The sequence below is a fragment of the Phascolarctos cinereus genome, unplaced genomic scaffold (assembly GCF_003287225.1).
Source record: "Phascolarctos cinereus isolate Bilbo 61053 unplaced genomic scaffold, phaCin_HiC Scaffold_4;HRSCAF=312, whole genome shotgun sequence".
Classification (NCBI taxonomy): Eukaryota; Metazoa; Chordata; class Mammalia; order Diprotodontia; family Phascolarctidae; genus Phascolarctos; species Phascolarctos cinereus.
Genome location: NW_027555847.1, coordinates 318,156,680 through 318,172,857, shown reverse-complemented (window position 1 = coordinate 318,172,857; position 16,178 = coordinate 318,156,680). Strand labels below are relative to the sequence as shown.

The 16,178-nt window shown below is 38.7% G+C and overlaps 1 protein-coding gene across 2 annotated transcripts in view; it reads right to left on the bottom strand.

Annotated features, from left to right (window-relative positions):
* Nucleotides 1-16,178, bottom strand: part of IQGAP2 (IQ motif containing GTPase activating protein 2) — a 391,728-nt gene that overhangs the window by 324,535 nt on the left and 51,015 nt on the right. The gene's annotated exons all lie outside the window — the stretch shown is intronic.

Genomic DNA, 16,178 nt, shown 5'->3' with positions numbered 1-16,178 from the left:
CTCTTTATGAGCTAGTATTTTCCTACTTTTGTAGTGTTCCGACACATATTCTCTTCCACACACTATCATAACAGCCCCATCCACGACTAGCTCTTTATGACACACCATCTCCCATCCCTTTGCCTTTGGATCAACCTGTTCCCAATGCCTGGAATACTCTCCCTGCTCAACTCCACCTCTCAAAAATCAATTGTTTCCTTCAATACTCCACTCAAGCATCATCTCCTACTTGATGCCTTTCCCGATCACCCAATTGCTAAGACAATGGACTCTGAACTTTTTGGAATCTTTGGTTCCATCCCTCACCCAAGACATTGTGTGCCCTCCCACTGAACAAGTATTCTCTCTCTCTCTCTTTCCATCTCAAACTTGGAGAACTGCAATTAAATCAGTGACCATTCCCTTGAAAAAAAAAAAAGGCAGGTCAATGGAGTAACAGACCTATGGTTCCACTCACCCAGGGAGCTCAGACCATAACTGCCTTTTAGAAACCACTACACCCCAAAATGTGTGGTTTCTTCCATTGACATGCAAGGTCCTTGGAAGTCTTGTTTTGCTTTTATATTTGTAACCTCTGAAATTTAACTCAGTGCTTAGCACATAATAAATGTCCAATAAAAGTTCATTCGTTCATTCACTCTCTCCCAGAACTACCTTGTATTCACTTTGTATATATCATGTTTATACTTTTCTATGTAAGTGTTGCTTTTCTTTCCCCATTAGAATGTAAGTTCCTTTAGGGCAGGAACCATTTATTTTATTTTTTTCTTTGAATCCCCAGTGCTCAGCACAGTGCTTGGCACATAGAAGGCCCTCAGTAAATTCTTAGCAATTGAGTAAAGCTGGAACCTAAAAGCAATTGTTGACCCTGGCAGGATAGGCAAAATAGTTTCTCTTGCCTGTTCCTCAGGGCTTGAGACATAGTCTCAAATGACATCTGTCTGTTCTGTTTCAGGAGGAGTGAGACAGTTAATCAGTATCTATTCTCCATATCATTCCTAACATTCTTAATTAACTACATAGTATGGTGTAAGAAGGGAAAAGGGTTTCAGCTAAGCTAACCCAACTTCCTCCATCCAAGCTGTCCCACACCCATATTCACTAGACTTGCAACAGGTTAAGTGAACCCACCTAGCTGGTATCAAACACTTCAAACTTAGCAATCTGAAACAGGAACAAAGATAAAGACTATTCTTTAAGATAGCTACCTTCCCCCTTGAGAAAACTCATGTAGCCAGCTCTCTCAGAAAAAAAAAATCACCTGTTTGCTTAGGCATGAGAAGTTATAGATATTCCTCACAATGGAATGCTCAAGGATATAAAGGAGTGATACCTCAGCTCAGGCAATAGCACTACCAGCTTCATATGCCTAAACAATTGCTAAAATGAGAGAATGTCTGTAACTATTACAAAGTACTACTCCCATCAAAAAAAGTCTAGTTTTTCTTTATTCTTCATACCTGTTGCCTTACTAAATTTAATTTTTTCTTGAAAATAAGTACCTTCAAAGCTTTACATCTCAAAGAATCCTACTGTCATCCTTTTCCCAAGAAGTTTCCTACTTCCTTTTCCCCTTTACCTCCGAAAGAGGAGGTTTGAAGCCCTGAACAACTCTTGTCTGTCCCTCCATAGTTTTTCTCATCCCTTTCCCTATAGTCTTTTTTTATATGTTGATGAGCCATTTTTTCCCTATCCATCCCTATCTACTTCTGTGCTAACCAGGACAGTTGTAGCCAATACTGCTTTGTGACTACCCACCTCAAATTTGTGCACAATTACAATCTCTTTAGAAAAAAAAATACTCACTCAGATCCTTACAATCTAGCCACTGCTCAGATTCTTATAATCTAGCCAACAGCTCACTAATGTTCAGACTCCTTAAGAGTCTGCCCAATATGACAGATGTTCTAATAAACCTTGTCTTTGGCTGGGGGGCAGGGAACTTTTCTGTGAGGTCTTCCAACCATAAGAGCTCTCTCTCTGCTGTGTGGTACAGCAGAACATGAGGAAGAAAGAAGGAAAGAAAGAAAAAAGCAGGAAGGAAAGAAGGAAACAAGGGAAGAAAGAGGAGAGGAAGAGAAAAGAGGAGAGAGAGAAAGAAAGAAGGGGAGAGAGAAAGAAAGAGAAAAAAATCAAGTCTTTCCCCTTATTTAATATGGCTTGCAGTGCAATTTGAAGTTGTTTTTAAGACTAGGAAAACAAAGATTCATTTGAACATCATTTTCTAAACTGACAAATGTCAAACAGTTCCTGCATTGATTCACCTGACTTCAGGTTTCAAGGATAAGAGTACGGCTGGAAGGGGCAGTTTCTATGCCCAAGAACAATTTCCTGGCAGCACATTATTCACAAGTTAAATTTGAGATTCTGCCGGAAGTTCAACAACTTTATTTTGTTATATGTTGGGGTGTAGGGTTGGGGAGGAGGGACAGGTAGGAAAAAAAAAGATAAGGAAATGGGAAATGTATCTTTATTTAAGTGGGGGGAAATGGGCATGAAACTTTTATATACCAATAAGTGACTGTTTGAAGTCACTACCTATAACATATGAAACTATCAGATTTATATAAGCTGATAAAAGTAAGTCTCTAATACCTAGGTAGCAAAGTAGCATCCAGATATGCCTAAGTACAAGAAGCAAAGATTCAAGTTAATCAAGAAATCACAAACACACCTGTTTCTACAAATGCAGGTTCTATAATTAGTAAATATATATTACTAAGTCTCAATCATGAGAGGCAGTTTGGCATAGTAGAAAAGGCATTGGCTTCATGTTCAAGTTCAAATTACCTTCTTGAGCCTCAGTTTCCTTATCTGTAAAGCAGAGTGGTGGACTAGTTGCTCTCTAAGTTTTCTTCCTGTTCTAAACAATACTTTTATTTTAAATGTTACTTTATATGTAATACACATTTCCAGTGGAACATTAAGGCAAATTATTGGTTCACTTTATTTGAAATAACGTTAAAAAGATAAGGACAAAAGATTAAATCCTTTTTTGTGAAGGAGTCATTATCAAATGTTGCAGAAAAGTTCCTGTCATTTTTGTTACTTGGAGGATAAACTTATCTGTGTGACCTGGAAAGAAGAAGACTGGCAAAGGATGGCTTTCTTGCTGGCTCTTGCTTGCTTTTCATGGCCTTTCATACCTTACTCATGCAAGCAAGAGTCTTATCCAAGATTTTAGTCACCACAGAAAAACCCACTCAGCCAAAAGAGGATTCACACCAGAGTTGTGCTGGAGCTACAATTGATCATTAAAAGCTTCAGTCTGAGCTCTTACACCTTAGAAATTGAGCTACCAGTCGGGGATTAATTGTTTTGTTAATTGTCTAGACTTAAGAAAGATGCAGAAAATGTTAATAATGCAGATTAAACTTAAAAGTATCCTATGTACCTGAGAGCCAATTGCCAAATATTTACCAGTGTACTCTCCAGTTCAAAAATACCAATTTAAAAGACTCAAACTGAAATGGGTAGTAGAGCCTTAGACCTTTTTTGCTTAGACGTTGGTGAGTATACAGTTGCCTTCAATCCTTCAATCCTAGAAAAACCCCTTGATATAGATCAAAAGACCTGGGTTTAAATCCCAATCAGGAACAAAACTACTGTATAACCTTAGGCAAGTTACCCTCTTCCAGCTCTAAATCTACCATTCCAAAACTGAATAATGATCCCTTCCTGGACCAACAGAATCACCCTGTGGATAAAATAGGGGTCTTCCATCATCAACCTGGACCAGACCAGTCAGTCCACAAACATAGCAAAGGTTTACTATGTATCAGGCACTGGGCTAAATCCTGTGGAATACAAAGGGAAAAAGCAGCCCCTACACTCAGGGAGCTCAAAGTCTAATGAGAAAAACAACATGAAAACAATTGTGTACAAACAAGATACACGTAGCATAAACTGGAGACAATCAACAGAGCTAAAAACACTAAGGGGAAATCAGTGGAGGCTTCTTGTAGAAGGTGGGATTTCAGCTGTGGGTTGAAGGAAGCCAGGAAGCCCAGATGATGAGGAAGAGAATTCCAGGCATGGAAGGCAACAGTAAAAATGCTTGAAATGGAAAAATGGAGGGGCAGTTAGGTGGCGCAGTGGATAGAGCACCAGCCTTGGAGACAGGAGGACTCAAGTTCAAATCCAGCCTCAGACACAGGACACTTACCAGCTGTGTGACTCTGGGAAAATCATTTAACTCCAACTGCCTTGCCATAAGTAAATAAACAAATGAATGAATGAATGAATGAATGAATGAATGAATAAATAGAAAGTTGAGAGATGGAGTATCTTGTTCATGAAATAGCAAGGAGGCCAATGTCACTGGATTGAAGTGTAAGTGTAAGGGCATTAATATGTAAGAAGACTGGGATAATAGGAAGGGGCCAAGTTATAAAAAAGGGCTTTTGAACCCTAAACAGGATTTTATGTTTATCCTGAAGGTGAGAGGAAACCCCTGGAATTTACTGAGTTGGGGGGATGGGTAACTAAAGTTCTGAGTTTTGGCTTAGTGTTGGGAGCACCTTTCAGATGTGGGGCACCAGAGGGCACTAGGTGCTACTTGGGCAATAGCCATACCAGGGGTGGGGAACCTGTGGCCTCCATAAAAAAAGGATTTGCTATCCTTTTTATTCATTTATTTATTTTCTTTATCATTTATTTTAATTATTTGTTATTTATTAAGGGGATTTGTTCTGTGAAGTTTGGATTCGGTCAAAGGGCTGCACTTGAGAACTAGAGGGCCACATGTGGCCTCAAGGACACAGGCTCCCCACCCCAACCCCACCCTGAGCTATACCTATGCTCTCCCCATCTGAGATAGATGTTTCAAAATCCACCCTACATAGGCCCTCTAACTAGGTACATCCTACATGCCCTTTGAAACCTGACCCTATTTCATCTGTGTACCCTTTGAAACTTGACCTTATTTCATACTTGTACAAACTTAATCCAACAAAGAACTAGTGATTATTAGATTCTATTTATTTAAAGAAAAAGCAAAGCCAGAATGTTGGCTAAAACACAGACCTGTGATATGCATAAATAATGTTGGATAACAATCTTCTTGAGGTATACTTATCTGTTTTCACTTATTTGACAAAACCTGCAAGAAGTGTGAAGGCTGTAACCATATGTTAGAAATGTCTTTCACTCTTTGCACTACTATTATACTTGTTCTTACATACTTTATACATACACAAAGGAACTATAACAAAAACATTACAGATGAAACTTTTGAGGAATGGGGTTGCAATTTACTAAAATCTTGCCAACATTTAACATGAGAGAGCTAAAAAAAATCTCTTTAAATGGCATCATTAGCCATTATTTAACAAAACCTAGACATTGCTCATTTGAAGGCAGTAACTCCCCAGGGAAACCTGAGAATTAAAATTACCACAGGTAATCCTTTCAAGAGAGAGAGAGAGAGAGAGAGAGAGAGAGAGAGGAGGGAGAGAGAGAGAGAGAGAGAGAGAGAGAGAGAGAGAGAGAGAGAGAGAGAGAGAGAGAGAGAGAGAGAGAGAGAGAGAGAGAGAGAGAGAGAGGGAGAGAGAGAGAGAGAGAGGAGAGAGAGAGAGAGAGGGAGAGAGAGAGAGAGAGAGAGAGAGAGAGAGAGAGAGAGAGAGAGAGAGGAGAGAGAGAGAGAGAAGCTGTCTCTCTGAGACATGGGGGTGATAGGATCATGGTTTTGGGGGTTTTTTCCACCTTAGTGTGGGAAGAACTGAATGCCTGCAAAATACTTTTAAACCACATTCAAAATATCAATTAGTAGCATATCTAGAGTTTTCTTTAATAAAGTCTGATTTTTCTTTTCCCTTTTAGACTTCAACTATTAAGAGATGAGTTTGGTACAAATAAATCAAAGCAAATCAGTAGCATAGATTTTAATGTTTGGCACAATTTCAATGTACTTATTTGTTGAATTGCATTAATTAAGAAACTACCCCATAAGTTTAACAATTATCCAGTAAACACCTCCTTACCCAGAAGCACCTTTATCAAATCAATTTATTCTCTCCAAATTCTGCCAAAAGCCAGGAAGGAAAATTTTAAAAAGCCTAAGATGGATGTCAAAGTTCAACTCTTTACTCACTGCAGACCCTCAAGTAGAGAAGACTAACTCTGGATCTGTGATTTTATAGACATGGGGAATTCCCAGTGTGAAAACTCCCTCTATTGACACAGATCAGCAAAAAGTTGCCTGGGAAAACTAAGAGATTAAGTGACTTGGTTCAGAGCGAACAGTATGCATTCGCCGGCAGTCCTTGAACCCACCTTTGTCTGATTCCAAGGTCTGTCCTCATTCACAAAGCCATGCTGTCAGAACAGATTAACTTTTGTAAAAGACATGGTCTTAAAGAATATAAATCTATAAGACTGGTGCTCTGGTTTTAAAGTTCAGAAGCAGCAAATCAAGAGTAGAAAAGGGGGTTGCTAAGTGACAGTAGATGGAAAGGAAAAGGTAAAAAAAATCTTTTAAAAAAATAGATACAGGGACTGAAAAGTCCCAACGGTCTTCGAAGGGACATGTATTGTACTTCCAGACAGTCCTACAGGTTTCAGTTGCCCCCTCTGATCATCAGTGATTTGCAGTACACTACCTGATATCCATAATGATGGCCTTGACTAACCAAGTATGGTCAGTTTGGGGGGGGTGGGGGGATGGGGAAGAGAATCAATATGAGAAAGATTGCCATTCAAAATGACCAAAATAAAAGTTTAGGTGCTTAAAAATACAAATTCAGCTATTGAGAAGGGGGAGAAGGAGAAAATTTAGCTATGCAGAATGACTCCTTCCCTGAGGGTTCTATCTTTGCCAACTACTTTGAATTTGAAGAATTAGAAAGTTACTAAGTAATTAACTTTGTGAATACAATGAACACACAAAACAGTAAGTAAATTTGACAAAGGCCAACTACAAAATAAAGACTTTGTGCACCTGACAGACTAGGGAAAAAAAATTTCTCGAAGTGGAAAAATGTGAAATATCTTCTTAGTGTCAATAATTTGAGATACAGTACTTCCTGGTCAACTTAGGATATAAAATGTCAGCATAAGTGCTTTTGACTGCATTTAAGTTTGCTGACAAAACCCTGTAGAGTAGGGGTGCCAAATAGAAACAGGCCACTGATTCAGGATTCCTGCAGGGTGCCTATTGACTTAATTTTTAAATGTAATGTTGTTTTATTGTATTTTTCTTTATTTTGCTAAATATTTTCCAATTACATTTTTATGTGGTAGGTACATGTGGCCAGCCTTTATGACACCTCTGATCCAGGTCTTTAACTTCTTTTTTTAATGATTAATTGATACCTTTTGATTTAATATCAGAGTCATTTTCAGATATACCCAAATACGGGGCCAGCTAGGTGGTGCAGTGGATAGAGCATCGGCCCTGAAGTCAGGAGGACCTGAGTTCAAATACGACCTCAGACCAAACACTTGACACTTACTAGCTGTGTGACTGTGGGCAAGTCACTTAACCCCAGTTGCCTAACAAAACAAACAAACAAAAAAAAAACCAAACAGATATAGGCAAACATAGCCAAAGAGCATTCTCTCATTTAACAAAGAAAAATAGTTAAGCAAACCCAATACCGAGGATATAGTGACAAGTATATACAATATTCTGCACTCAGTTCCCCGCTGCTCTACCAAAAAAGGAGGAAGGTATGCTTCCTCACTCCACCACCAGTTAATTTCCATGGTTTGTTTGTTTTTTCTGGATTCCTCAAAATCACCATTTCTTAAAGTACATCAATGTTTCATTACATTCATAGACCACAATTTATTCAGCTCTTCTCCAGTAGACAGACTTTGTTACCCTTTTGTTTTTATTTCAACAAAAGCTCTCATCCAACAGTTTTAGGCAGCTAGGGTGGTAAAGGGCCTGGAGTCAAGAAGACCTGAATTCAGATCCAGCCTCAGACAGCTATGTGACCCTGGGCAAATCACTTAACCTGTGAACCTCAATGTCCTCAAATGTATAATGGGGATAATAAAAGCACCTACTTCCTGGAGTTATTGGAAGGAGCAAAAGTGCTTATCACTGTGGTTGGCACATAAGTAGGTGCTTAATAAATGTTTGTTTTCTCCCTTCCTTTCAGAAATGACAAGGAGAGCTTTACTCAAGAATAAGATTTAAACTGGAGAAACTTGGAGATCATCTAGTCCAAAACTCCCATTTTACAGATGAGTGAACTGAGACCCAAGGAGGTAACTTGGCAAAGGCCTCACAGGTAAAGTAGGAAAAAACAGCCAGTCAAGTCAACTAGCATTTATTAAGCACCTACTAAGTACCAGCTACTATGTAAGGTACTGGGATTACAAAGAAAAGCCCCCCCAAAAAAACCAGCCTCAGTTTTCAAGAAGCTCACAGTCTAATGGGGGTACAATACGCAAACAATCATATATAAACGAGATGTGACACAGGGGCAGCTAAGTGGCCCAGTGGATAGAGTGCCAGGCCTGGAGTCAGGAAGACTCCTCCTTGTGAGTTCCAGTCTGGCCTCAGACACTTACTAGTTATGTGAACCTGGACACTTAACCCTGCTTGCCTCTGTTTCCTCATCTATATAATGAGCCAGAGAAGGAAATGGCAAACCATTCCATTACTTCTGCCTAGAAAACCCCAAATGGAGGCACAGAGTAGGACTGAAAAGTGAATGAACAACAATAAATACACAAAATAAATTGGAGAGACTCTCAAAGGAAAGGCATTAAAATTAAGGAAGATGGGGCAGCTAGGTAGCAAAATGGATAGAGCTCCTGGCCTTGAAGTCAGGAGGACCCGAGTTCAAATTCAGCCTCAAGTACTTGATATTTACTGGCTGTGCGACCTTGGGCAAGTCACTTAACCCTAATTGCCTCACCAAAAAGCAAAAAAAAAAAAAAAAGGACTAGGAAGGGCTTTTTGTAGAAGGTAGAACTTCAGCTGGGACTTGGAAACAAGGAAATCCAGGAAATGGAGGTGAAGAAGGAAAAGGCTTCTAGGCATGGAGGACGGTATGGAAAATGCATATCTTGTTTGAGGAACAGCAAGGAGGCCAGTGTCCCTAGATCAAAGATCAGAAAGAGAGGTAACCTGTAAGACTGGAAAGGTAGAAAGGGGCCAGGTTATGAAGGGCTTTGAAACCCTAATTGAGAATTTTATATTTAATCCTGGAGGAAGCAGGGGACCACTGGAATTTATTTAACTCAGGTTCTCTGACTCCATATCTGACAATTATTCCACTACATTGCTATACTTTTAGCATTCAGAACTATGGTAACAAGTCAAATTCCCTTTCATTAATTTATCAAATAAATTTGTAAACAGGTAGGATTTTTTCCTTAAGCATCAGATTTTCATATGCCTCTGTTTTTCACCAATTTACTTGCAAGGCCATCTCTGTGTTGTAGAAGGGATTCCTTTGGTGTATAGGTTGGATGAGATGGCTTGCTAAGGTTCATTGAGAACTCAAATTCTATGATTCTGTAATAAAATCCTTACTACATTTAGCTCATCCCACTGTCTCCCATAACACTAGAAAAAGACAATAAAAACATCTGTGAAACACTTAGGAGTAATTCAAAAGTTCCCATGAAAATGTAATGAAAAATAAGGTATCAGGAAGCTCCTGCTCCAAGAAAAAATAAGACATAGAAGATAAATGTCAACAAGGAAATAAGAGAGAACATAGCTAATGGGGAATTGAAAGCCAGAAGTAGTTTCAAATCCCAGTGGTGCTACTTACTACCAGTGTGACCTCAGGCAAGTGCTTAACTAAGTCCCCAGGGTTCCTTATCTATGAGATAAGGGGTCCAGGCTAGTTTAGCCCCAAATTTCCATTAATGCTCTTAAGAAACAGAAGGAAAGAAGAGCATAGCTGACTAATTCTTATTAGGATTAGAAGTCAAAAACATTAAGCATAAGGGTTGCTACAGCATTTCTTGAGTTATGGGAATGGAGCTTCTTTACCTGGCAGTGTGGAGAAGTAGAGGGCTAGACTTAAAGAGTCAGAAACACTTTGGTTCAAATCAAGTTTCTGGCTGTATGACCCCAGGCAAGTCCCTTAATTTCTCAAATCTCACTCTCGTCTACTGCGAATTAGAGTTGGGCTCAAGGACCTCTAAGGTCCCTTCTAACTCTATAGGATCTATAATCATATCATTTCTATATATAAGTTACTCTTCAGTATCATCTAGATTTCCACTTACGGCACACTATCAAGACACCGTCTTTTAAAAAAAAACCCACAAATTTGTAAATAAAGTGGTGTTTCAGAATTAACTATTTTAATATATTTTGTTTTTACCTTACATTTACAGATTATTCCCACTTTGTAAGAGATTTATTGTAACAAAGTAAAACAGTTAAGAACTAATAATACTGTGACTTCATCTGAAAGTACATGCACCATTTCACATCTCTAATACCTCCCACCTCTCTATTTTTAAAATTAACAGAAATCTATTTCTCACCCTCCTATCTCTCCTACTCCATTAAAAACAACAACAAATTTCTTAGAACAAATATGCATAGTGAAGCAAAACAAATTCCTTCAATGGCTGTGTATATTGAGTGTATGCATGTAAGTTTATGATATTATTTGTCTCCTCATGTACCCTACATATATGTGTGTGTATGTTGTTTTTGTGTGCAGCTAGATATCTCCTGAAAGCTAAATCAATTGCATATCTATAATGGATGGTATATCTCATCACTAGCCCTCTGGAATCATAAACAGTCATTGTATCATAATTATCATTCTCATAGCTTTTAAAGTTGTTTGTTGTTATAGTGTTATTATTCTCCCGTTATTGTTCTCCTGGTTCTATTTATTTCCTTTTTCATCTGTTTTATGAAAGTCCTCAGTTCACTTTTATAATATTGATGTATATATTGTTCTTGTTCTGCTTACTTTACTCTGCATCAGTTCATATAAGTCTTTGTCTTTTTGAAATCATGTTTCCTAACTTCTGTTTGACCTTTTTTTTTTTTTGGCAATTGGGGTTAAGTGACTTGCCCAGGGTCACACAGCTAGTCAGTGCCAAGCGTTTGGTCTGAGGCCACATTTGAACTCAGATCCTCCTGACTTCAGATCCAGTGCTCTATCCACTGTGCCACCTAGCTGCCCCCTCCTAACTTCATAGGACATAAAAGCATTCTATCACCTTCATATACCAAGACTCAATCAGCCATTCCTCAATTGGTGGCTATCCTCAATTTCCAGTTTTTTTGCTTACCACAAAAAAGCTACTATAAATTTTTGTATTTTTCCTTTTTTCTGTGATCTTTCAACACAATCTACCTGTTAAAACATAAACCAGTTACAATGACTGTTAAAGTTCCTATTAGGGACTAGTAAAATTATATCTGAAGTGTACATATATATATATATATATATACATATATATATATATACACATATATATATACACACACGTATATATGTGTGTGTGTATAGATAGATATAGAGATATACACACACACACACACACACACACACACATATACATATACTTTTCAAAAGCCCAGTGAATCAGGAAAGAATGGCAGAAATCCAATGGATTATTAAGAACTACCCTGCATAGAGAGAGCCTCTAGGTTCCAACTGAAGAAGCTGCAGTCCTTATTGATGTTTTATTTAAACTTCATTTGCACTTGGGCTTATCACAACTGCAGGATTTTAGTAATTAGGTTTTTATTGTTATTGTGAGGATTTTATAAATATCATCTGTGCATTTCTGTTGCTCTTTAAACAGTTAAGTTACTAATACCCTAGATGGGAAATTGTGAGTCCCTTAACACCCAAAAAATTTAAAAAACAAAAAAGCAAACATATCCAAAAGAACAACAAAATCAAATTCTAATGCTTAAATTTATTAACATTTTCATAAACTTGGCCTTGGCAGACCTAGTAATTTTGACAAAACTCTTACAAGTTTGTCTAATTTTTGTGTATATGACTAAGGTATGATAACTTGATATTTTACAGAATAGTTTCCTTTAAACTTTTAACAAAGCACAAACATGGGGAATGTGAAGTACTTTTTTTCCCCTAGATACAAATTCATATTGTGATAATAGCAGACAGATATAAGACCCTTAGGCTTTCCAAAGAAAAATGACAACTTACATCATCTCATTTAATGATCACAACTCAGATAAATATTATAGGCATTACACATTTTACAGATAAGGAAACTGAGGCTTAAATAGGTTAAATGACATGTAGATTATCACATGGATGCTAAGTGTCAGAAGTAGGTTCAGATGACTTGGACCCCACCCTTGAGCTTTAATTACAGGTGTCATAAAGAACCAAGTCAGGATTGTGAGGTTCAAATTCTTCAAGAATCTGCCCAGTGAAAATGAGCAGGTATCATTCTCTCACACACATACATACAGATCACCCTACATTTAATAAAAAAAAAAAGTTAAGATCAGTTCTAAGTAGAGATACAATCCTATTTTACAGCTCTTCTGAGCTAAGGTATTTCACTGTACTATATTCTAGTCTCTACCCCTTTTTTCCATCAAAGTCCTCCAAGGCTGGAATGCATTCATTCCCTCCTCAGCTCCCCCTTATAAAATGCCTATTTTCCTGTAAGAGCCATCCCAAGTGCTACCTCCTACATGAGCCCTATCCTGATCCCCAGTTACTAGAACCCTCTCTCTCCAGAAGTTATTTTGTTTTATTTGCCAGTGTACAAGGTGTCTTGCCCCTCTCTAATAGAAAATAAGCCCTTTGAGTACAAGGACAGTTGCACTAATAAAAAGTTATCTGTTGCAGTGAATTGGATTGTTAAATTCATCTCTAACATCAAGTAGAAGTGGAAAATATATATTTTTTGTATTTAAGAGGTTGCAAAACTAAGTGATCCTTCCACAACTGAGATCTTTTTTCTTATAAATGTGACTTTTCTGTCCAACAGTATAGAGCCTCTTCACACTGTCTCATCTGAGGAGATTTGTCAGTATACTCTCCCATAAATCTTCCAGAGTGACAAATGCAACATGCTGGGTTGGGTGCCTTCCACCAAGTTTCTTGACATTACAAACTAGCAGAAGACAAAAGTTGTCCTGCTACTGGCCAGAAATTTCAATCAAGGAATTTTAGAAATGCCATTGTCTCAAGAAGAATACTACTCAAAAGCAGCCTGTAGCAGCTAGAAATAAGATACTATTCTCAAAAAAAAAATACTTTGGAGTCCATTATTTTTAAAACGTATCTGAAAAATGGAAGAATGCGATTATTTTCCCCAATTTTTCCAGATGGGGTAGGTAACGAATTTTAGAATATAAACTCTTTACAGTCAGGGACAGTTTAATTTTCTTTGTATCCCTAGTGCATAGGAGAGTATCTAGCACACTGGAGAAGCTATTGACATTGACATCTGATTCTTTTAATCAATGATAGAACTGAGAATCTAATTTGGTTTCCTCATCTGTGAAATGAAGGGGATGGACAAATCTTTAAAAGTCCCTCTCAGCTCTGAAAGTCCATGATTCACAGGTGAATCATAGCACCCCAGTTTTGGTTGTTTAATTGCAAAGAGTTGGACTAGAGTTTGGAAAGAACCTCAGAGATTTACAGGTCCTACAGGTAAACTAAGGAAACTGAAGCCCAAGTGACAGATAATAGTAGACTATTCTCAACAGGAACCAGCTTTGCATTTTGTACAAACAGAGATGCACAACAGCCTGTTTTTTCAAACTTTCCTTATTCCTTATTATTCTTCAGCGTTAATTGAACAACTACAAATTCAAGTTCATTGTACCAGCATTTGCCCATCACTTCTAAGAAATATTTTTGGGAGTGGTCTAATCTAGTGATGCTTATCTCAAAAACATCTGTATTTTCAATGGTATCCACCCAGCTCCACACACCCCATGTAAAGCTAACCTTACTGATTTAAGTCTCATTCTGAGATATAAAAGCTAAATATCTACACTAAATAGCTTTACATATTTAAAGCAAGGTACAGCCATCACTTCAGAGTAATGTAAGGGTAAGCTATTTAATTCAATAGCAAGATGTGTGAATCACAAACTTCAGCAATTTTCTCATCTGTCAGAAACCTGAGCCTCCATGGAGGACTCATTGAGAAGTTCCACAAGCATAGGCTTCTATGTGGTATTTTGCAGATCCCTAGCCAGGTAGAATCTGAGAGATTTTCTGGCAGCATATTGTTAATTGTCATTTAATTGAGCTAGTACAGTATATTAGAAAAAAAGGGGGGGAAACAAGGGGAATTATGAAGCACAAACCTGGAGTCCCTAATCCACCATAATACTCAATTCTATGTTTTAAATCACATTCTGAGATGTTCAGGAGTAACCTTACATATTTTCTGATTACATTTTTAAAAAGAAATTTTAAATTGCTTTATGCTCAGAAGGTAAGCACTTTAATTTGTATTTCATACCACTTTTTCTTAATGCAATTACAGTTCAGGTCAAGTTGTTTATAATCTTGGTTTGGGGAAAGAAAAGTGGAGGAAGAAGAGTGTTGTAGGGTTTTTTTGGGGGGTGGAGAATGAACCCTACTTAATTACAAAACCCACAAACTCAAAGGGATGTGAGGGGAAGGGAGGGACAACCATCACACTGTAGATGAAGGAAGTTTTCATTATTCATTCCTACAGTTCGCCTAGTATGGCCTTTCAGTGATAAAACTTATTGAGGTCTCAACCAAACAAGAGGCTTAGAACACTAAACGTCAAACTTTATATCTACAGGTTAAAGTTCTCCACTTTTGCACTAGAGGTTGCCAGAAACAAGTATAAATGAATAGGATATACTGGTTTAAACACCTCTTTCAAATACATGGCAAGAAATCCACAGCCCAGGGGCAGCTAGGTGGGGAGTGGATAGAGCACTGACTCTGGAGTCAGGATGACTTCAGTTCAAATTCAGCCTCAGACACTTGACACTTAGTAGCTATGTGACCCTGGGCAAGTCACTTAACCCCATTGCCTAGCAAAAAGGAAAAAAAGAAAAAGAAAAAAAGAAAAGAAATCCAAAGCCCAGAGTCTGGCTAACTAAAAAATGTGGAAGTATGCTATTTTTTCTTAAAGTACACATCAGGCAATCAAATTCATTAACATCAATTTTTAGTACAGGAAAATAAAGTAGGCAGAAGTCCTTGAACCAACTCGAATATTAACCCTTAAGTAACCGGTAAACGTGAAAAATGCACACCTATTTTAAACAGTTGACGTGCTTGCAGGCTATGTGATTTACCCAAGTGCAAACTGAGCATGTTCTCCTGTTGCCGCCTGGTGCTGCAGTTACCCGAAGAACTAACAGGGCCTAGGATCAACTGTTGAATGTATTTCCCTCCAGTGGACAGAAATTTGTGTGACTGACATGCCACACACATGGGAGGCATTAACTTTCTTCTCCTCACCCTCCTGCCTAAAGACGGAGGCCTGGGAAAAAGGGGATTCACACAGCTCAGCAAGGCTGTGGAAAATCTGTAAGGCTACTCCTGGACATCTCAGAGCTCTAGATCATTTCAAATGCTGTAACAGGTACCACAGGGGATCCGCACCTAGAGCAAGTCGGCAGCACTTTGCCTTGGCAAATGATTAAATTAGTCTTCCAGGCTGTCCCTAAACAGTGGCTTAATTATCACGGCCCAGCCCCTCAGAGATACCGCCAACTCCGCCCCCCACATATACACACGTTTTTTTAAAGAAAAAAAAAAGAAACCACTTCCTGGCACATGTTTAGGACTCTGAACTCAGTACACGGAGACACGTGGTTGGTGCTAATCTACCCAGATTCACTCATAATCAACTGCATTTCTCCTGCAGCCTACTTCCAAGGGCTGCCTCTCACTCTGTAATCATATATCATCTCGTTTAAGTCACGCGGCCTCAAACTCGTTCCCTGGAGCCAGTGCCCTAGCCCTCTCGCTGTAGCCATCCCAGTGCCAATCAGTTCAGGCTGGGGGCCAGCGAAAGGAGGGGTGTGGGGGAGGGGAACAGACATCCCGAGAGTCTCACAGGCACGCATGCACACTTGAACACGCACACACACCTGTGAGAAAAGAGCTCGGCTCCTCCCACCGAGGCTGGGATGAGAGGAGGCGCCGGTTCTGCCCAAAGGGTGCCAACTTCCTTCCCACGCATAGCCTGGCATCAGTGGAGACAGGGGGCGTGAAGAGAGCCCGCAAGGGGCGGTAGAC